General features: G+C 36.6%; 1 long non-coding RNA gene across 1 annotated transcript in view; it reads left to right on the top strand.

The window, feature by feature from the left end:
* The first annotated feature begins 5,653 nt into the window (after positions 1 to 5,653).
* LOC141370530 (uncharacterized) overlaps positions 5,654 to 24,338 on the top strand; it is a 181,293-nt gene continuing 162,608 nt past the window's right edge. Inside the window, exon 1 of the long non-coding RNA XR_012374615.1 lies at positions 5,654 to 5,830. This is a non-coding gene — a long non-coding RNA (uncharacterized lncRNA). The remainder of the gene's footprint in view (positions 5,831 to 24,338) is intronic.

Consider the following 24,338-nt stretch of genomic DNA (forward strand, 5'->3'; position numbering starts at 1 on the left):
AAATTTGGCTATTCTTTCCAGGTTCTATGGTTCCACTTCCATTTTGCTCTGTTTTCTTATAAAAAATTATTTAAAACATTTTAAAAATAAAATAAAATTTCTGTATTCCTAGCACATAGCTTAAAAAATAACATGTTAGCAGATACAGTTTAAGCACTGTATGCATTCTTCCTTAGTAATATTCTTTTGTTCTTCCCTGCTACAAGTACATATCACAAGTTATCTCCACAACCAAGTACTTTCAGGAAGCTGATGTTTGTAATCCCATGAATTCTGCATATTTTTACTAAATCATATAGTGTTCTATATATTTTTAAGCTTTAATTCTGTATTATACCTGTTAGATTCCTGTGCAATCTATTTTTGCTCAAATTATGATGAGATTCATTATATTGATACATATTTCTGTTTATTTTAATAGCTTCAATTTTTTAAATTTTTCATTTTTTTAACATTCTTCTACTGATGGATATTGAGTTAGTTTCCATGTTTTTGCACTTATGAACAATGTTGTTTGAACAGCCCATTAGCGGATCACAACTAGTGGGTTTTTTCCTTTTCTTTTTTTTTTTAAGCATTTATTATTTGAGAGAGAGAGAGAGAGAGAAAAGAGAATGAGTGGGGGGAGGGGCAGAATGAGACAGAGCGAGAGAATCCCAAGTGGACTCCCCGCTAAGCACAGAGCCAGATGCTGGACTCGATTCCAGGACCCTGAGATCATGACCTTAGCAAATGTCAAGAGTTGGACGCTTAACCAACTGAGCCCCACAGGTGCCCCTCCCTCTTTTTAAAAAACAGCTTTATTTATATATAGTTCACACACCATAAAATTTGTCCTTTTAAAATACAACTCTAATTTTTTTAGAATATTCACAGAACTATTCAGCCATCACAAGTTCTAATTCCAGAACATTTTATCATCCCCCAAAAGAAACCCCACTCCCACTCCTCTTCTCCCTCTCCCAGTCCCTGGCAAACACTATATTCTGTCTCTACAGATTTGCCTATTAGGACATTTTATATGGAATCACACAATGTCTAACCTTTTGTGATTCTCTTCTTTCACTTAGTATAATGTTTTCAAGGTTCATTCATGTTGTAGCATGTATATTAATTTGATGGTAGTGATGGGTGTATACACATATCAAAACTTTTCAAAGCATAGGATTTAAATATATGCAATTTATTGTATGTCAATTATACTTCAATGAAGCTGCATAAAAATTAGAGATGTTGATACTTCACCACAGAAATTATACATAAAGCAAATACACAAAAGATAATTTACATCATTAGTCATCAGAGAAATGCAATTAAAATTACAAAAAGACAATACACATGTACTGCAACAGTTAAATTTAAACTACTAACACAACACCCAAGAGCTGATATGAATGTACACTAATGAGAATGATCATAAGTTACTGGTAGAAAAACAAAAGGAATAGCCACTTTGAAAAAATGATTGGCAGTATTTTGTAAAGTTAAACATATTTTTACTGTATGACCCAGCAGTTTCACTCCTATGTAGTCACCTAGCAAAAATAAAAATCTATAATCACACAAAGACCTATTGGCCAATATTTATAGCACTTTATTGCTAATAGCCAAAACCTGGAAACAACCCAAATGTCTAGAAACTGGCAAATGGACAAATTTTGGTACATATATGTAATGGAATACTACTCAACACACAAAAAGGGATAAACTACTGATACATGCAAAAACATGCATGAACTTTCAATGCATTATGCTAAGTGAAAGAAGCTAGACACAAAAGGCCACATAAGATTCCATTAACAAGACGAACCATGAGAGATGATGGACTCTGAAAAACAAACTGAGGGTTCTAGAGGGGAGGGGGGTAGGGGGATGGGTTAGCCTGGTGATGGGTATTGAGGAGGGCACGTTCTGCATGGAGCACTGGGTGTTATGAACAAACAATGAATCATGGAACACTGCATCAAAAACTAATGATGTAATATATGGTGATTAACATAACAAAAAATTAAAAAAAAAACAAAGATTCCATTAACAAGAAGTTTTCAAAATGCAAACCTATGAGTAGCAGATCTGACATTAGTTTTGCTAGGGGCTGGGAGTGGGCGTGGAGAATTGATGATGATTGAGTATGAGGGAATTTTGTAGACTTACATAAATACTCTCTACCTTGATTATGGTAAAAGTTCAAACTTTACATTTGTCAAAATTCATGGAACTGTATTCCTAATAAAAGTGAGTTTTACTCTGTAAATTTTGCCTCAATAAAACTGACTTTAAAAATAAGAAGTAGGGGTAACTGGGTGGCTCAGTGGGCTAAGCGTCTGCCTTCAGCTCAGGTCACAATCCTGGGGTCCTGGGATGAAGCCCCATGTTGTTGGGCTCCCTACTCAGCGGGGAGTCTGCTTCTCCCTCTCCCTCTACCCCTTCCCCCAACTCTTGTTCTCTCTTGCTTGCTCTGCTCTCGCTCTCTCCCTCTGTCAAATAAGTAAATAAAAAATCTTAAAAAGAATTTTTTTTTAAAAAGCAGATCAAAAGAAGACATTACATACAAGAGAACAAAATACAACTTCAAATATTAAAAACAACACAAGCAGGAAGATAATACAAAAGTGCTAAAAACCAAAATTACATATAGTTTAAAAATATATCTTTCAAAGTCGAACTTAAATAAAAACATTTTCAAGCAAATAAACACCAATAGAATCCATGACCAACAAGCCACACTATTAGCAACGGTCAAGAAAGTCCTTCAGACTTAAGGAAAACGATATAAACTTAGACCTAGAAAAAGAAATAGAGTGCCAGAAATGGTAAGATGTAAGCAAGTAAACTTTGTTCTCATTTTCTTAATTTTATTAAAACCTTCTCACAAAGAAAATCCCAGGGCTAGACAGATGCACTGATGCATTCTATTTAAGAAATAATACCAATTCTATACAAACTTCTAAGAAATAGAGAAGACCTACATCTCACATCACTTAAAGAAATCAGCCAGCCTTGCACTAATCCTAAGACTAGGCACAAGAAAGCAAAACCAAAGACTAATCTCTTAAGAACACTCTAAAGGAAACAGATATAAAATCACATTAAAAGACATAACAGCAATCAGGGTACACTATGTTTATGGATGGAAAGTTTGAATATCATAAAGATGATAATTCCCAAAATAATCTATATATTCAAAGTAATTACCATTAAACCCTCAAAAAAAATTTCTCATGGCATTTGGTAAACTGATCATAAAATTAATATGGAGGATCTAAGGGCCAAGAATAAGATGAAAAACAACTTGGTATGAGGCATAAGGGCAGCAATTTAACCTATTGGATATTGTCTTATTTTAGAGCTAAAGGAATGCAAAAATTGTGTTGAGTGTGCAGGGCTAGACAAATGAGACAGAATAGAGAACTCAAAAACAAAGACAAACATACGGAACCTACATGGGACACACATGACATTATCCATTTAGTGGGGAAAGAATGTCCTATTCCAGGGGCTGGCAAAATTTTCAGTAAAGGGACAGATAGTAATATATTAGGCTTCGAGGCCCATGTAGCCTCTGTCACAACTACTAAACTGTGACAGAGTAGCACAAAAGTAGCCACCAACAAGTAAACAAATGGATGTGTCTGCGTTCCAACAATTTTATTTACAAAAATGGTGGGCCAGATGTGGCCCATGGAACATAGATTTCCAAACAGCATTGAAACAATAAAAAAAAAATTTAGTTAAAGCCAAACTTCACAACATACACAAAATTAAGTTTCAGGTGAACTGAAGTTCTAATGTGAAAAAATAATGTTTGAAATAGTTCAGAAGACCATGGACAATAGATATGTTGGTGGAATTTCACAATAAAAATTATTTCAATATAAAACATCCAAAAAATTAAGCCATGTAAATTATTTTAACTTTTAGTGTCAATCATGAATTTTCCTACTTTTTATGTTAATTCAAAAAGATTCTGGATTCAAAATTGTCTTGTCAACTTATTTCTTGTATGCCTATGTGCCCATATACTACCCTCATCTGTGGATGACTTTCCTATGACTTTAAGAAGCATTTCAGTGACTTCTCCAAAATTCTTAAATCAGTGCTCCTTTAAAAGTTTTGCTACTAATTCAACTGTTTCAGACTTCTCAATCCCTACTTGCTTCAGAACTGTAAGTCTCAACGCATAAAAAATAATGCCGATGTCATTTAAGTAAAACACCTGTTTTTGTTGCGTTACTACTTTTTCAAAAAATAGAAATAAACTTCTAGAACTGGACTGGGGCCCTACAGATATCCATATGTCAAAGTGGACTCTAAAACTCCCTGATATTGATAGAAAATTTTTCTGTGTTATATTGCATGCAAAACCTCCAAGGTTTTTCTTGGTTCTTAGAGGAGACTATGGACACCACTCCCCAAAGTTAAGAACCTCTGTTCTAGAGGCTGGACATATAGAAAATTACACTGAACGATCAAATTACAAAGAAATAGAAGATTCTCATAGACATAGGAGATGTTAGGGAAAGCTGTCCATTTAAAGCATAAAACTTCTGAAATGGTCCTGAATCTCAACTTGACATTTAAATACATTGGGGAGTGGAGGGAAATCACGTCATACCAAAGAAGTTGAAATTTAGTGAAGAGGTTTCAATCAATGGTTGCTTTTGTTTCAGATCAAGCCTCAGAATTTGACTGTACTCCAACATACACGTGAAACGCATGTATCAATAGGTCTGACCAAGAACAAAATAACCATGTTTTGGATATGAATCCATCATCATTCAGAGTCAGCAACTGCACAATAGTAACTTACATTTCTGTGGTGCTTTATACAGAGCTTCCACGTGCGTTCTCCACGTGACCTTCATTACATCCCACTTGGGAAGATTAGGACAGCAGCACCCTCGTTCTTGTTAAGGAACGTTCTGGATTCAGCCTGTGAGGTGTGGGACGCTCACCAGTAGCTGCGGAGACATTTTTCCACAGTCAGGTGCAGATATAACGTTTCTGATACTGCTGATGAGGGGGACGAGGATATAATTATGAAAGACAGCGGTGGGAATAAAGTGTTGGTGGGACGTGGAAGCGCGTCAGAGCTGGAGGGTTGTTTCTGGGGAGGGAAGTGAGAGGCACTGGAGAAAGAGGGAGAGCGGCGTTACGAGGAGCCTTCCTTCAGGGGCGACTGACCGAGGACACACGTGCAGTCTCTGAATCGCAGGGAAAACGACGTGAGGAAGAACCTAGAGGCTGTGTGTAGGCGGACAGAGGTCCTGCCTCAGGCGAGTGAAGCTGACGGCTGAAGTCCCCCATCTCGAGACGGCCTCTCTGACTCAGGGCCCCTCCACCTCCAGCCTCCCTTTTTGTCATTTTTCCCCTCAGAGTCGCTCACCACAAGATTACCGGCTCCAGTAAGACGCCCAGCCCCATTCCGCACCTCAAGAACTCTACGCGCCACAAATTCAAATATGAAGTCTGGAGTCGCACCGCCCCAAACGTCTCCTAGAGTGAAGGAGAGATGGACCAATCAAAGCCAGAATGGCTCCAGACGCCCTAATCGGTGGGCGAGGCAAAAGAATGGGGGCGGGTCGATAGTCTGTTGCCAAGACGACGGCTTCCGGGTGGGCGGGCCGAGGTGACTTCTGGCCGGAAGACGAGACTCCGCGGGAAAAGCAGCCCTGCTAGATGGACGAGGAGCTGTTGGGCCGAGGCAGTTTCCTCAAGAGTAAAGGCGGGTCTGTGCTAGGGTCACGCCACCGGCCTCCGTTTCCTTTACCCTTCTCTATCACCAAACGATATTCCTGTCCAGTTACAAAGTGCAAGTTGTTTCCCTCAGGTAAGCGTGTGGTAACCCTATCCCCTCGTTAAATTGGGGTTTATGGAAACTCTAGTCCAATTTGTCACACGAGGAGCGGGTACTGAAAAAAGGAAAAGGTAAAAATTCAGTAACTTCTTAGAGTGCGGATTTTTTACTGCACTGTACATGTTTTTTAGTTTTAAAACACCGGGTGCAATTCGACTTACTGTTAAATTTAAAATGTTGGTTCTTCCTGACTGCCAAATTCCATCTTAACCTGGTAATGGACAAAGACCCGAATTTTCAAATTTTCTGTAACAGTCTCAAAGCTTCTCTTACTTAAACTCTTAATCTCCCACAAATCTGAAGGCAGATGGTAAAATGGGCAGGTGCTTTGAGCCTAAACCGTTCTAAGAATCAAACTAATTCAGCTGTCTCCTCCTTTCTTTAAGAGAATCAATCTAAAATAATTGAAGCCAGGTGCTAAATATGGCGCCTTGTTTCAAACGTGTATCTCATTTGATGATGTTGATCTCACCTAAGTCTTATTTATGAAAGTAAACATTGAAATGATAGAAGATAAATAGGCTCTTTAAAGACAGATAATTTTTTTAAAAGATTTTGCAGCTTTAAAACACACCTTTTAACAAACCACAAAAGTCATTGTTAAATTCTTGTCACCAAAATCTTTAAGAAAACATCAGCAAAACTTATCTGCTTATCAGGAAGAATTTAGTCCTCTAGAGTTAAGGCAGGGAAGCATTTATAAAAGCTTAGATCTCTATATGTGTTTAGGTTCCTGCCAACCTCTTTCTTAATATTCCATCTTTAGAACTCCCTGCTAATGAGCACTTTTCCAGCAGCTTGGATGAAACATTTTGAATAACTTCCTCAGCCTCTAGGTTAGAGATTTCATTAAATAAAAAATTAAATACATTAGAATGCTTAGGTATGAAACATTAATGAACTGTGTAATACATTCTGCAAAAGAGGCACTTAGGAAAACACAGGCCACCTGCATCGTGGAGCCATCTAATTGATGAGATTTGATATATAGGCAAGAGATTAAAAAATGGCCAGAATTTCAAAAGAGAATGTTCGATGAGCTGCTTAACTGCCCTCACAGACCATTTGAAAATAAAACTAAATCTCAGCAGGAACCCAGGAGACCTTAGAGATGAACCAGAGCATCCTTTGGATGTCAGTATTGTACTGAACAAAGTCAGTTGGACTGTTACTTATCTGGCAGGAAAAAACAATGCCTAAATTTTATAAGGACTTGGTCATTAATTTAAAAATATATAGTGACTTTAGGGTTGAGAAAGGAAACTTGAACTCCTTAGATGTACCTGTAACTTGGAAAAAATATTTATTCAAATAGTAGATATATTTGACTTTGTACACTGTTCCTTTCACCTAGATGTCCTTTCCCCTCCACTTAGTTGACTCTTATCCTTCAACACCTAGGCTAAATTCTAAATTTTTTGAGATGTAACCCATAATCAACTCACTCCAAACCACCTATAGTATTATAATATGCTCTTTATTAGGCATTTTTGCTTTAGGCTTTGTGATGTTTCTTTTTTATGTTGATAAATGTGTTTTACATATAGTTTGCCTCATCTACTAGATTCTAAACTGCTTAGAATGGTATTCGCCAGTGTACCTGGCAGAATGACTTGAACATGGTAAACATGATTTTGATGTAAAAATGCCTAAGATTAATGTTAAATATAATTGGCAGCTGTATTAGTTTGCTAGCACAACCTTAACAAAATACTACGGACTGGATGGCTTAAACAACAGAATTTATTTTCTTATTCTAGAGGGTAGAAAGTCCAAGATCAAATTGTTAGCACGGTTGATTTTATTCTGAGGCCTCTCTCCTTGGCTTATATAGATGGCCATGTTCTGCCTTTGTCTTTTTATGGTCTTTTTCCTACGTGCATGTAAACTTTTGTGTCTAAATTTCTTCTTAAAAGGATACCGTTCATACTGGATTAGGGTCTATCCTAAAGACATTTTTTTTAAATTTTTTATTATGTTAATCACCATACATTACATCATTAGTTTTTGATGCAGTGTTCTATGATTCATTGTTTGCGTATAACACCCAGTGCTCCATGCAGTACGTGCCCTCTTTAATACCCATCACCAGGCTAACCCATCCTCCCACCCTCCTCCCCTCTAGAACCCTCAGTTTGTTTTTCAGAGTCCATCGTCTCTCATGGTTCGTCTCCCCCTCCGACTTACTCCCCTTCATTCTTCCCCTCCTGCTATCTTCGTCTTCTTTTTTTTTCTTAACATATATTGCATTATTTGTTTCAGAAGTACAGATCTGTGATTCAACAGTCTTGCACAATTCACAGCGCTCACCATAGCGCCTACCCTCCCCAATGTCTATCACCCAGCCACCGCATCCCTCCCACCCCCCACCACTCCAGCAACCCTCAGTTTGTTTCCTGAGATTAAGAATTCCTCATATCAGTGAGGTCATATGATACATAAAGACTTTTTTTTAAAGCTTAATTACCTCTTTAAAGATCTTGTCTTTAAATATGACTGCATTCTGAGAAGCTGGGGATTAGGACTTCAACATAGGAATGAGGGGGTTTGATGGGAGGTGCACACAGTCCAGCCCTTAACAATAGCCTACGCTCAAAAAGCAGAAAAGATTGGGAGCGGTTGTCTGTCACCAATAGAACTCTCCTGTTTAGACCATTTATATAGACATAAATATGTAATCACATTAGTGTAAGATAATAAGAAGTAGTAGAGCCTGTGGTAAATCAGAGAATATCTGCCTAAGCAAGAGATTTAAATTAAAATTTGTAAACAAAACACCCTAATAATACTGGGCTATCCAAACAAAACAAAGAGGCTAACTGGTTTTGGCTTACAAGGCATAGGTTTGCAAAAACTACCAGCATATTATTTAATTTGGAATCTATAACCTTTGAATATGCAAAAAAAATATAGATACTGGACATATTAAGTATGTTTTTGCATATTCAAAGTCGTTTTCCCCAGATCTCATTGGTTCATACATAACTTTGTATTGAGAACGTGCTGTGTTGAAGGAACTTTACTGAGGGCCGTACTATGCTGTGCTTAAAATCCACAAATTTGGCCTCGTATATCCAAGAGTTAGAGACATCCTATTTTTGAGATAATTTATTAAGGGCATAACTATGTATAATTTAAGTTTGTTTTGGTACAGCTTTATCCTATAAATAAACTAGAACTCAAAAAATTCCTTGTCAGATTATTTGCCCTCATAAGGCCAAGGCTTTGCCCCCAAGTACAACTGTAGAAGACTTGAGAAATATACAAAGGTAATTATAGTGCAAGATAAAAGTGAGACTTTAAGAGAATTATAGATAAAGTACTGTGGGAAATTAGAAGAGGAAAAGATTTCTCCCAGCTGGGTGTGTTACTAAAGGTATTTAATGAAGTTAGAATTAATCTTTCCTACTGCACCTGGTACTTCTAGTATAGCATTAATCAATGTATTATATGGTAGCTATTTGTATATGTTCACATCTTTCCCAGTGCACTCTGAAATACACAAGAATGTCTTAGTCTTTATATGCTCCAATCTAGTGTTGCCCAAAAATATCAGAGTCACCTGGGGAACTTTTTAAAAATAAACTTCTCAACTCTATTTCTAGAGATTCTAATTTAATAGGCCTGGAGGGATGGTAGAGAATCTATTTTGAAATGGCTTCTCTCACTTAATGACTCTTGATTATCAGCCCCATTTGGAACCTCCTGCCCTAGAGCACCTAGTATATAGTATGCTCTCAATAAATTCTTGTCACATTAAATGAGCAGAGCTGTGACTTAGTAAGATTAATAAGACTCCAGTGTGTAGGATGAATTAGAGTGGAAAATGTCCTAGAGGCAAGGAAGTCCTATTACAGATGTCCAGCTAAGAGATTAAGCAGCCCTAAACTAGGGTAAAGGCCATAGGAAAGGAGAGAACCAAATGAAAAACATTGAAAAGGTAGACCAACCTACAGAATTAGATGATACTTGATGTAATGCACTAGCTCCCAAACATAGTGTGCCTAAGATTTAGATGGGGTGTTTGTTTAAAAGGCGGGTTGCAGGGATCTTGTGTGAAATTCTAGTTAATCTGGGGCGAAGCACGTGAATCGGCATTTTTAACAACCCTTACTCATGATTTTGATTTAGGTTATTTACTCTTTTAATATAAGACCTCAGTTTAAGAACACACTGATCTGTTGCCCATCGTAAGAAGGAAGACTGAAAAATCTAAAGATTAAATCTTGAGTGACAGGGAGGATGATAAGCCATTAACAGACACTCAGTATTTGGTTTAGAGGAAAATAAAATTCATTCATGAAGCTATTTGACAAGTAAAGAAATGCTTTCCCAGCTTAAGAACCTGGGAAAAAGTTAGCGGATGAAGAAAAATTGGAAAACCTTTGTGATAATAAAGATTCCTGAGAGAAAGATAAAGGGAAAAAGAAGAGAGTCATGGAGAAAATTGAGACATTATTTCTCTTTTTAGAGACCTTGAAATGAAGGACACAACATATGAAAGAGAAGGTGGGAAGAAAACTTGGAAAAGCCAAAAACCAAGAGTCTTAAGTAAAGAATATATATAGTCTAGTGTGAATGAGAACGACAAGGGTTGTGGGGTGAACATGGAGATCTATTTAGTACCCTTTAATAAAGGGAGTTTTACAAAACTGTGTGATTTCTATGAGTTGAAAAATAGAGGGCAAGAAAATCTAAGCCAGGGATGATTAGACATAACTAACAATGGGAAGAAAAAATATCTGCACCCCCATGTTCATATCAGCATTATTTACAATAGCCAGGACATGGAAACAACCTAAGTGTCCATCAGAAGAGGAATGGATATGAAAGCTGTGATACACACACACACACACACACACACACACACACACACACACACACACACACACAGTGGAATATTAGCCATAAAAAACAAAACAAGGAAATCCTGCCATTTGTAACAACAGGGATGGACCTCGAGGGTATTAGGCTATGTGAAATAAATTCGAGAATGACAAATACTATATCATCTCACTTAAATGTGGAATCTGAAAACAAAACTCAGAAAAGAGGTCAGATTTATTGTTACAAGTGGCAGGGGGTAGGGGAGGTACAAACTTACAAGATAAATAGTACTAGGGATATAATGTACATTTTGATGACTATAGTTTGCACTGCTATATGATGGATACATATGAAAGTTAAGAGGGTAAATCCTAAGACTTCTCATCACAAGGAATAACTTTCTCTCTCTCTCTCTCTTTTTTTTTTTTTTTTGCTTATTGTATCTTTATAGATAGAAGATAACTAAACATTGGGGTAATCATTTCACAATATATGTAAGTCAAACAATTATGTTATACACCTTAAACTTGTACAGTGGTATCTCAGTATACCAATGATATCTCAATAAAACTGGAGGAAAAAAATGAGACATTGTCATTATATGAAAGAGGTAATCCAGGAAGATGCTTAAAATCTGTTAGACATTTCCATTTTTTGTAATGACAAAATAATTTTTAAGAGCAGGATCAAAGGAAATAAAGAGATAAAAGGACCATGATAATATTAATAGTAAGCATGCATCATTAGCAAAACATGGGTTTTTTTAAAAAAAATTTATTTAAATTCAATCTAGTTAACATGTAGTGTATTATTAGTTTCATGGGTAGAATTTAGTGATTCATCAGTTGCATATAATACCCAGTGCTCATTACATCAGGTGCCCTCCTTAATGCCTGTCACGCAATTACCCCATCCCCCTACCTCTCCTTCAGCAACCCTCAGTTTGTTTCCTATAGTTAAGATTCTGTTACGATTTTCATCTTATTTTTCTTTCCCTTCCCCTATGTTCATCTGTTTTGTTTCTTAAATTCTACATAAGAGTGAAATTATATGGTATTTGTTTTTCTCTGAATTATTTCACTTAGCATAGTACCTTCTAGTTCCATTCACATCATTGCAAATGGCAAGATTTCATTCTTTTTGATGGCTGAGTAATATTCCACTGTATATATATGAATATATACCACATCATCTTTATCCATTCATCTGTCGGTGGACATCTGGGCTCTTTCCATAATTTGGCTATTGTGGACATTGCTGCTATAAACGTTGGGGTGTGTGTGCCCCTTCAGATCATGATTTTTCTATCTTTTGAATAAATACACAGTGGGTTTTTTTAAGGTCTTTCTTGGATAATAAAGCAGTAAAGGAATTGAATAATCAGGTTAATTAAAAGTTCCCTTTTTAAGAAATAAAAGAATAAAAGGAATTTCTGGACTAGAGTTTTTTTAATATAGGCATTAAGAAAATTTTTCAAGTAATAGCCTTTCTAGACTTATCAAGAAAATGATTTTATAAACATCTTATATGCCAATCTTATAACCTATCCCTATGTACATAATTAGTATAAAAATTTATATAACAGACCTGGATTCAAAACTCAGGACTGCCTCTTAATAGATGAGTATACAACCTTGATTAAGATCCTGTTAAATGGAAATTTATAATACTTGATAGCATTAAATAAAGTGATACAATGTTAAATATGTGCCTGACATATAGTAAAGATTAAATAATGATGACTCTTATTGAGTGACCTTTTGCAAGTTACTTGATTGTTCTGAATTTTTAAGTGTTCTCTGTCAAATAGGAATAATTATATGGACAAGGACATCCATACAAGGAGGTAGGGTTATCAAGATTAGGTTATTAGAAAATTGGAATTATCAGAGGACCTTGCAATAATGCTTAGTACATAAAAACATTCAGTAAATGGCATATGCTATTGTTATGTCAAAAATCTAAAAATATCATTTATATTTTCACAGTACTTTGAAATACATTCTTCATATAGTCTTTTCAACAGTATTGTGAGATAGTCCCTTTTATAGATGAAAGTCAGAAAGCTTGAGTAACTTAGAGCCAAAAGAAGCAGCAAAGTCTTCTCACTCCCAGGCCAGTTCTTTTTTACATCATACAATATCTGGCATTTAAGTCACAAACCTTATTTTTTTAAAGTTTTTATCTTGAAATTTTAGATTCATATGTAGTTGCTAGTAACAGTATAGAGTGGTGCCTTGTACACCTTCACCCAGTTTTGCCCAATGGTAACTATATCTTGTATAACTACAGTATAACATCACAACCGAAAAATAAGCTATCTAATGACCTTACTGAGATTTTACCAGTTTTACATACACTAATTTGTGTGCATGTGTGCATTTATTCTATGCAGTTGTATTTGTGTGTAGATTCATGTAACCCATTACAAAGTACATAACTGTTTTCACCATAGGATTTTTTTTTTTTAAGATTTTATTTATTTGACAGAGCGTGCAAGAGTGCGTGCACAAGCAGGGGGAATGGCAGGCAGGGGGAGAGGGGGAAGCCCGATGTGGGACTTGATCCCAGGACCCCGGGACCATGACCTGAGCCGAAGGCAGTCACTTAACTGAGCCACCCAGGTGCCCTCACCATAGGATTTCTTACGCTACATTTTTGATAGCCACAGATCTTCCACCTAGATCCCAGTTGCTACATGTCTATAATTTAGTTATTTTGAGAATGTTATGTAAATGGAATAACAGTTATAACTTTTTGAGATAGATAAGTCTTACCATTACTAAAATTTATGTTTAATTTGTCACAAGTAAAAGTAAAGACTTTTTTTAAAGTTTTTAAATTCCAGGGGTGCCTGGGTGGCTCAGTTGGTTAAGCAACTGCCTTCGGCTCAGGTCATGATCCTGGGGTCCCGGGATCGAGTCCCGCATCGGGCTCCCTGCTCAGCAGGGAGTCTGCTTCTCCCTCTGACCCTCCCCTCTCTTATGCTCTCTCTCTCTCTCTCTCTCTCTCATTCTCTCTCTCATAAATAAATCTTTAAAAAAAAGTTTTTAAATTCCAGTTAATGTACATTGTTATATTAGTTTCAGGTGTACAATATTATGATTCAGCAGTTCCATACATTGCCCGGTGCTCATCACAAGAAGTGTACTCCTTAATCCCTGTCACCTATTTAACCCATCCACTCACCCACCTGCCCTCTGGTAACCATCAGATTGTTCTCTATAATTAAGAGTCTTTCTTGATTTGTCTCTCTTTTTTCCCTTTGCTCATTTGTTTTGTTTCTTAAATTCTCCACATGTATGAAATCATATGGTATTTATCTCTCTCTGATTAATGTTTTTCGCTTAGCATTATACTCTCTAACTCCACCCGTGTTGTCATAAATGACAATATTTCATTCTTTTTATGGCTGAATAATATTCCATTGTGTATATATATACCTCATCTTCATTCATTCCTCAGTCATTGGACACTTGGGCTGCTTCTGTAATTTGGCTATTGTAAATAATTCTGCTATAAACATAGGAGTGCATGTATCTCTTTAAGTTATTATTCTTGTATTCTTTGGGTAAATACCATTTTTAACTTTTGGAAGAACCTCCATACTGTTTTCCACTTTGACTGCATCACTTTGTATTACTACCAACAGTGCACAAGAGTTCCTTTTTCTTCACAACCTTGCCAACACCCGTTGTTTCTTGTGTTGTTGATTTTAGCCATTCTGACTGGTGTGAGGTAGTATCTCATTGGAGTTTTGATTTGCATTTTCCTGGTGATAAATGATGTTGAGCATTTTTCATGTATCTGTTGGCCATCATAAGTCTTATTTGGAGAAATGTCTATTCAGGTCTGCCCATTTTTTAATTGGGTTATTTGCATTTCAGGTGTTGAGTTGTGTAAGTTCTTTATTTTGGGTACTAATCCTTTATTGGATTTGAAATTTGCAGATACCTTCTCCTATTCTGTAGGTTACCTTTTAGTTTTGTTGATTGTTTCCTTTACTGTGCAGAAGCTTCTCTTTTGATGTAGTCCCAATAGTTTATTTTTGCTTTTGTTTCCCTTGCCTCAGGCGACATATCTAGAAAAAAAAGTTGGTATGACTGATGTCGGAGGTGTTGCCTGTGTTCTCTTCTAGGATTTCTAGGGTTTCAGGTCTCACTTTTAGGTCTTTAATCCATTTTGAATTTATTTTTGTGTATGATGTAAGAAAGTGGTCCAGTTGCATTCTTTTGCATGTTGCTGTCCAGTTTTCCCAACACCATTTGTTAAATAGACTTTTACTCATTGCATATCATTGCTTGCTTTGTTGAAAATTAACCTATAACTGTGGGTGTATTTCTGGGTTTTCTATTCTGTTCTATTGATCTATGTTTTTCTGTTTTTTTTTTTTTTTGCGCCAGTACCATACTGTTTTGATTACTACTGCTTTATAATATAACTTGAAGTCTGGAATTGCAATGTGTTTGTCCAGTTTTTTTCTTTTTCAAGACTGCTTTGGCTATTCAGGGTCTTTGGTGATTCCATACAAATTTTAGGATTGTTTGTTCTAGTTCTGTGAAAAATGCTATTGGTATTTTGATAGGGATTGCATTAAATGTGTAGATTGCTTCTGTAGTGTAGACAGTTTAAAGATCTTCCAATCTATGAGCATTGAATATTTTTCCATTTCTTTGTGTCATCAGTTTCTTTCATCAATGTTTAATAATTTTCAGAGTGCAAGTCTTTCGTGTCTTTAGTTAGATTTATTCCTCAGTACTCTATTATTTTTGGTGTAATTGTAAATGGGTTTGTTTTCTTAGTTTCTTTCTTCTGCTTCATTATTGGTGTATAAGTGCAACAGATTTCATAAGTGCAACAAAAAATTGATTTTGTATCCTGCCACTATACTGAATTTGCTTATCGTTCTAGCAGTTTTTTTGGTGGAGTGTTTCATGTTTTCTATATATAGTATTATGTCACCTGCAAATAGTGAAAATTTTACTTCTTCCTTACCAATTTGGTTGCCTTTTATTTATTTATTTATTTATTTATTTATTCTCTGATTGCTGTGGCTAAGACTATGTTGAATAAAAGTACTTGAGAGTGGACATCCTTATCTTGTTCCTGACCATAGAGGAAAGGCTCTGTTTTTCCCCCCTTAAGCATTATGTTAGCTGTGGGATTTTCCTGTATGGTCTTTATTATGTTGACGTATGTTCCCTCTAAACCTACTTTGTTGAGGGTTTTTATCATGAGTGCATGTTGTACTTTCTCAAGTGCTTTTTCTGCATCTATTAAAATGATCATATGGGTTTTGTCCTTTTTCTTATTGATGTGGTGTATCATGTTGATTGATTTGCAAATATTGAAACACCCTTGCAATCCAGGAGTAAATCACACTTGATCATGGTGAATGATTTATTTTATTTTTTTATTAAAGATTTTATTTATTTTGACAGAGAGAGAGAGAGCGAGAGCAGGAACACAAGCAGGGGGAGTAGGAGAGGGAGAAGCAGGCTTCCCACTGAGCAAGGAGCCCGATGTGGGGCTCAATCCCAGGACCCTGGGACCATGACCTGAGCTGAAGGCAGACGCTTAATGACTGAGCCACCCAAGCGCCCCTATGGTGAATGATTTTTTTAAATGTATTATTGGATTTGGTTTGCTGGTGTTTTGTTTAGAGTTCTTGCATCTGTGTTCATTAGCGTGATCGGCCTGTAGTTCGTTCATTCGTTCATTCTTTCTTTAGTTCTTTTGTGTGTGTGTGTGTGTGTGTGTGTGTGTGTGTGTGGTCTTTATCTCGTTTTGGTATCAGGGTGATGCTGGTCTCTCTTTCTTCTTCCATTTTTTAGTAGAATTCACCTGTGAAGCCATCTGATTGTGGACTCTTGTTGGTTGGGAGTTTTTTGATTACTGAGTCAATTTCATTCCTGGTTATCAGTCTGTTCAACTTTCCTATTTCATCCTATTTGTTTTGGTAGTTTATATGTTTCTAGGAATTTATCCATTTCTTCTAGGTTGTCCAATTTGTTGGCACATAGCTTTTCATAATATTCTCTTATAATTGTGTTTCTGTGGTGTTTGTTGTTATTTCAACTCTCTCATTTGATTTTATTTGGGTCTTTTCTCTCTTAATAAGTATGGTAGAAGTTTATCAGTTTAAAAAAATTTTTTTATTCATTTGAGACAGAGAGCATGAGCAGAGGAGAGAGGCAGAGGCAGAGGGAGAGGGAGAGGGAGAGGGAGAGGGAGAAGCAGAAGCAGACTCCCTGCTGGGCCAGGAGCCTAATGCGGGCTTAATCCCAGGACCTGGAGATCATAACCTGAGTCGAAGGCAGATGCTTAACCATCTGAGCTGCCAAGGTGCCCTGAGGTTTATCAGTTTTACTGATTTTTTCTCCAGAGAACCATCTCCTGGTTTTATTCTATTGCTTTTTTAGTTTCTCTATCATTTATTTCTGATCTAATCTTTATTATTTCCTTCCTTCTGCTGGCTTTAGGTTTTGTTTATTCTTTTTAGCTTCTTTTAGGTGTTAGGTTGCTTGAGATTTTTCTTTTTTCCTAAAGTAGGCCTGTTGCTATAAACTTCTTTCTTAGAACCACTTTTCGTGCATCCCAAACTTTTCGGATCATTGTTTTCATTTTCATTTGTTCCCATGGAATTTTTATTTCTTTGTTTATTTCCTGGTTGACCCATTCGTTATTTAGTATGTTATTTAACTTCCATGTATTGTGATCTTTCCAGATTTTTTCTTGTGGTTGACTTCTAGTTTCATAGCATTGTGGTCAGGAAAGGTGCATGGTATGATTTCGACTGCCTTGAATTTGCTGAAGCTTGTTTTCTGGCCTAATACGTGATCTGTTCTGGAGAATGTCCCATGTGCACTTGAAAAGAATGTGTATTCTGCTGTTTTAGGATGGAATGTTATGAATATAACTGTTAAGTCTTTTGGGTCTCCTGTGTCATTCAAAGCTATTGTTTCCTTGTTGATTTTCTGTTTAGAGGATCTGTCTGTTGATGTAAGTGGGCTATTAAAGTTCCCTACTAGTATTGTATTATATTTGATTAGATCCTTTATGTTTGTTATTAACTGTTAAATGTATTTGGGTGCTCCCATGTCGGGGACATAAGTATTTACAATTTTTATACCTTCTTTTTGGATTGTCCCCTTTATGTAGCATCTTTGTCTCTTGTTGCAGTCTTTGTTTTAAAGTCTATTTTGTCCAATATAAATATTGCTACTCTGGCTTTCTTTTGACATCCATTTGCATCATAGATATTTCTCTGTCCCCTCACTTGCAATCTGCAGGTGTCTTTAGATCTGAAATGAGTCACTTATAAGCAGCATAAAGACGAGTCTTGTTTTTTTATCCATTCTGTCTCCCTGTGTCTTTTGATTGGCATGTTTAGTCCATTTACATTTTACATTCAAAAGAATTATTGATATGTATTTATTGTCATTTTATTGCTTTGTGGTTGCTTCTGAAGATTTCCTCTGATCTTTTCTTGTCTTTCTGTCTTTAATGATTTGCTGGGTTTTTTTTTTTCAGTATATGTTTGGATTTCCTTCTCTTTATTCTTTGCGTATTTATTAGTGGTTTCTGATTTGTGCTTACCATTAGGTTTGTATATAACATCTATGTATAGCAGTCTATATTAAGTTGATGGTCATTTAAGTTTGAACCCATTTTTTTTTAAGATTATTTATCTTAGAGAGACCACATGACAGCACAGGGAGTAGGGGCAGAGGGAGAGGGAGAGGGAAATCTCAAGCAGACTCCACACAGCCTAATGTGGGGCTCAGTCTCATGACCTGAGATCACGACCTGAGCTGAAACCAAGAGTTGGTTGCTTAACTGACTGTGCCACCCAGGCATCCCAAGTTTGAACCATTTTTCACTCTTCTCTTCCTCATGTTTTAGACATATGATGTTGTATTTTACATCCTTTTATTTTGGCAGTTCCTTGACTAATTTTTTTTACAGAAGTATTCATTTTTACTGTTTTTGTGTTTCCTACCTTAATACTGTCATTTTTGGTCTTTCCTTTCCACTCAGAGTCACCTTTAATAATTCTTGCATGGCTGGTTTAGTGATCATGTACTCCTTTAGTTTTTGTTTGTCTGGGAAACTCTTCCTCTCCTCTTGTTCTGAATGATAGCCTTACTGGATGCAGTATTCTTGGCTGCACATTATTTTCGTTCATCACTTTGAATATATCATGTTACTTCCTTCTGGCTTGGGAAGTTTCTGCTGAAAAATCCCAATAGTCTTATGGGGTTTCCCTTGTATGTTACTTTTTTTTTTTTTTTTAAGATTTTATTTATTTGTCAGAGAGAGTGGCAGGCAGAGGGAGAAGCAGACTCCCTTCTGGGCAAGGAGCCTGATGTGGGACTCAAACCAGGACCCTGGGATCACTATCTGAGCTGAAGGCAGCTGCTTAACTGACTGAGCCACCCGGGCATCCCCTTTTTTTTTCTTGCTGCTTTTACATTTTTTTTTATACACTATATTTTGCCAGTTTAATTAAAATATGTCTTGCTCTTAATCTGCTTTTGTTGATACTGCTTGGGGTTCTTTGCGCCTCCAAGATATGGATAGCTCTTTCCTTCTCCAGATTAGGGATGTTTTCAATTACTATTTTTGTCAAATAAATTTTCTGCCCCCTTTTCTCTCTTTTCTTCTGGGACTCTTATAATATGAAAGTTACTACGTTTGATGGAGTCATTGAGTTGCCTAAGTCTATTCTTCTTTTGACCAATTTTTTTCTGTCCTTTGTTCAGCTTGATGACTTCCCATTACTCTCTCTCCTAGGTCATTAGTTTTTTCCTCTTTCTTCCAGCCTGCTGTTCATTCTGTCAAGCATGTATTTCATGTTGTTTATTGAGCCCTTTATCTGTGCTATGTTATTCCTTATCTCTTTGTTAAAGGTCTCACTGATGCCTTCCACTTTTCTCAAGTCCAGTGAGTGTATTTACGATTATTACTTTAAATTCTCTATCAGCCATGTTAATTATGTCTGTTTCACTTTGTTCTCTGACCATGGCCTTGTCCTGTTCTTCCATTTGGGACAAATTCCTCTGTCTTCTCATTTTGTCTAAGTCTGTGTGCCTGTTTCTGTGTGTTAGGAAAGTCATCTCTATCTCCTGTTCTTGAGGGTAATGGCCTTATGATGAGGAGGTCCTATAGTGCCTAGGTCCTGTACTGCTATGTAGTGTCCCCTATTCCCCAGACTCTGGCACTTCAAGGATTTTCTTTAATGTGTAGTGCATGTGCTCTGCTGTTGTGCCCTGGCCATTTTATCCTTCAGGCCAGCCATCTGCAGAGACTCTCTTTGCCTGTTGTGGGCAGTGTTTGGTCCCTGGCCTGATTGTGGAAAGTTTTAACTAGGTGTGCTCTGGTCTGCTTGTGAAAGGAGACCTATTGTCACCACCACTGGAACTGAGGCCCTGCAAATCTTTTGGATTGGGAGACATAGTGGCAGGGGCAGGGGTTTGGGCTGGTCTTCTGGGGGCAAGGATCTGCCATGCTGAGAGTGAGACAAGCTTACTAGAAAGGGAAGTCTCACCAGAGCATGGGGAGGTGGGGCTTGGTGTAAGCAAGTTAGGTAGCAAGTGTCTGCTCTTTGCTGGTTCCCACATGTGGCCCTGTGCTTATGCTGAGGGGCAGGGTGGGAAATGGCATCTGCCAGTTCCTTTGTTCCCAGGGGGATTGCTCCATGAATGGTGCCTCTCTAGGACATGCACCAAGATGAATAGATAATGTCCCCACTGTGTGCCTTAGGCACTCTTCAGATCACTGTTTCCATGCTGTATGACCACAGGCTGTTTGCCCCACCTTATCTCCACAAGCAGCCTCATTGCACTTTGGCCACTATTCAAGCCAAGCCTTCTGAGCTTTAAAACTCAAGGAGTTAATTCTTGCTGGTTCCAAGAACATGGCTCCCTCCCCACTGCAGCAGCCACAATCAGTATCTCTCCCAAGCCATGTCTCTACACTTCTTACCTTCTTCAATGTGGTCTCTTCTCTACCTTTACTTGTGAAGTTTGTTCTGCCAGTCTCAACCCCCCTCATAATAAAGACATTTGAAAAATAAAATACAGGCCTTCTATCTAGTGGAGGAATGGATCTCTTTCTGTGTTCTTGGCCTATAGATAGTAAGGGAAGAATTGTTGGAATAAAACCACATGGCAGCAATTAGCAATGGTAAAAACTCTTAAATTTCAAATCCTTGCACACATGGTTCTGGGTTTCTAGATAGCAGCACGTTTTGTCTTTAAAGATGGTTCAGTGGCCATTGCCTGTCTTTTGAAAATGTTTTCTTGTGGAAATTAACCTAGTTGTACATCTTGTGTGGATTTTTGCTGTCCTGTCAGTGAATAAGGCAAAATTTATGAAGTGTATGATTTAATGAAAAATGATGGAATAGTTATTAAAAGGTGGAAATCACCCAAGTGTCCATCAACAAAGGAACTGATAAACAAAATTTGGTATATCAGTAAATGGAATCTAGTATATCCATACAATGGAATATTACATGGCCAAAAAAGGAATAAAGTTCTGACATGTGCTACAAGATAGATAGATCTTCAAAATATGCTAAGTGAAATAACCCATATATAAAAGGCCAATATTTTATAATTCTAAAAGTTGTATGATTTGTAAAGACAGTAATTAAAGGTTATCAGGGGTGAGGTAGGGGAGGGGCAAATAGGTTATTACTTTATGGGTGAAGAATTTCTATTTGGGATGATGAAAAAATTCTGGATATAGATACTGTTGATGGGTGCACAACACTGTGAATGTACTTAATGGCACTAAATCATAAACTTAAAACTGGTGCTAGTGGTTAACTTTTATGTTCTATGTATATATGAATAAAATTTAATGTGGTTATTTTTGAGAATCACTGCTCTAACTTAAAAATTAATGAGAAAGCCCTTTGGTTTTCTTTTTTTTTTTAAGGTTTTATTTTTTTGGGAGAATGAGAAAGTTGGGGGGAAGGACAAAGGGAGGGGGAGAGAGAAACCCAAGCAGACTCTGCAGAGCACAGAGCCCAACCTGGGGATCGATTTCACAACCCTAGATCAGACCTGAGCTGAAGCCAAGAGTCATATGCTTAACCGACTGTGCCATCAAAAACCCTTTGGTTTTCTTTGTTCTAGTTTTTTAATTTATCTTTTAATCGTATTTGGATTTTCTACATGGATTTTTTTTCCTTTGAGAATAAAACATAGTGACCATGCATCAGGAGTATTTTAATATTCTGGTATTAATTTTATATTGAGATACTTTCAAGTACAAATTATTCTCAGAAGAATCTGGTGACACTGGCCTAGTTTTGGGGGGGTTTGATTAGACTTGACTGAGCTGGGGTTGGGAGGCTGAGTTCTAGGTAATAGTAAACCTGGAAACCTAGTGGAAACCGAGTTGCTGATTTGTGTTACACAAACAAAGGGATTCAAATTACATATGTAACATTATCTCTTGAAATAACAGTTCTAAAAACATATTATTACCTTTTTAGATAGGATAGGATAAGCTTTGCTGCAGCAACAAACTCTTGTTTTTGTTTGGCATCATTTTCTTATTAACAACTAACATCAAGAAAGGTTAGAAAGTTTCCTTTGTATTTAGTCCCAGCCTAAATGCCTTGGAGGCTAACATAGATTTTGCATGATGAGTATTTAAGCATTGGCTCTTTTAAACTGACCTATATCTTAAATTTTTCTTCACAGTGAGTTACGTGGTATTTCAAGTAAGGTTAGACTTAATGTAGTTAGTCTTCACTCTTTTTCAGACAAACTAAGGGAAAGTTTGTAGACTTGAGGTATTTATAGTTTTTGGAGTTCTCATAGTTTTGGCAAAATTCTATAGTAGAACTCTTAGCATTGATAGTGGTATCAACTTTGATGGTTAAGTACCAACTGTTGGAAATATTGTGTGCTCTTAAGTAGTTCATTTAAGTTTCAGCATCTGGAACTGGGATTCTTATGAAGATAAAATGAGAGAATGAAAAGTACTTTACAGAATGTCTGATACATTTTAGGTTGTCATGAATGGTAGTTGTCACAATTGATTATATATTATTTACTTTTCCTGCCTTTATGCAATTTTGTGAATATCGGATGAGTTAACATGAAAAGTGGTATATACACATTTGATGATTGTAAATCTTTTCTGAAATATCAGATGAGTTAACATGAAAGCTTTTTAAAACTTGTAAGGTGGTATATAGATACACATTTGATGATTATGAATCTATCTTTTCTGAACTCTTTTTTCACTAATATATAATTGTTTAATAATACACTTCCTTGCATTTGGTCTCATTATTTTGTGGGTGTTAATCTCATCTTCTAAAAAAGAATTTGTATGCTGCTTCAGGATAGCTAATGTTTCATATATATATTTCTCTTGTGTCTCCTACATCTAGCATGGTACTCTGTACTTCAGTGAAATACTCAGTAAACATTTGTTTACTTTTAGTGATTGGATTTTTTTTTTTAAAGATTTTATTCATTTGAGAGAGTGTGAGCATGAGCGGTTGGGGGGGGCAGAGGGAGAGGGAGAAGAAAACTCCCTGCTGAGCAGGGAGCCCATTGTTGGGGGGCTCGATCCCAGGACCCTGAGATCATGAGCTGAAGGGAGACACTTAACCAGCTGAGCACCCAGGCACCCCATGATTGCATATTTTTAAGCAGCCTGTTAAACATATCATAATTGAAATTAAAATTAACAGTCTCCCTCAGCATGTAACTGCTGCTATGCTCTTGAGAATTCCCGTTACTTGAAGGTGATCTTCCTGTATATCCCAATGGATGCACACCTGACAAAAGTGATTCATACCTCTCTAACCAACAACACAGATCTTTGCAATGTGTCCTGCTTTCCAAGCCACTCAAAAGCTACTGAAATAAGCAAAGCATATTACTTATTTAGTGAGGACATTACCAAATAGAAAATACTGTTTCCCAAGCCTATTTTTAGGGTTGGCTTAATATTGTTCTCATGTACAATTTTAGATATGGCTTCCTCTAAAAAACTTTTATCTGAAAGCAATTTTCAGGAAATTAGCACAGTACATAACCCATAATATGTTAATTATTTTTTTCTGGTATTGATAAAATAACATTAAGTCAGTAGCTAAGAGCCCAACTTCGAAGTAAAGAAGTTTTGAATTCTAACTGTGTCATTTATTAGGTATGTGACTGTGGGTAATGTATTTAATTTTGTAGGACAAAATCTCCTCTTCAGTTTTATGGGCATCATAATAGCTCTCTCATAAATTTATTGTATTAAATGAAATAATCCAGGTACAGCATTGGCACAATACCAGATATCTACTAAGTACACATTAAGAGTAATTATAATTGCGGTGAAATGTTTTTAAACCTCAAAATTACTTAAAAATTTGGAAAATATACTCCCAAAGAAATTTCAAGATAGGACAGCTTCCACATTGGACATTTCAGCTTCTCAGTGGCATGATCAGAATTCAGATCTTCTCTTTTTGCCACTCTAGTATCCTCAAAATGTTAGCCCTTATTTTCAGACTTGGTTTTTTTTTTTTTTTTTTTATTTTTTTTTTTTTTATTTTAATCACCATATTTTACATATTTAGTTTTTTTTTCGTTTTTCATGATTCATTTTTTTTTCATAACATCCAGTG

The sequence above is a fragment of the Callorhinus ursinus genome, unplaced genomic scaffold (genome assembly GCF_003265705.2).
Source record: "Callorhinus ursinus isolate GAN/ISIS: 27379988/994484 unplaced genomic scaffold, GSC_fseal_2.0 scaffold37, whole genome shotgun sequence".
NCBI lineage: Eukaryota > Metazoa > Chordata > Mammalia > Carnivora > Otariidae > Callorhinus > Callorhinus ursinus.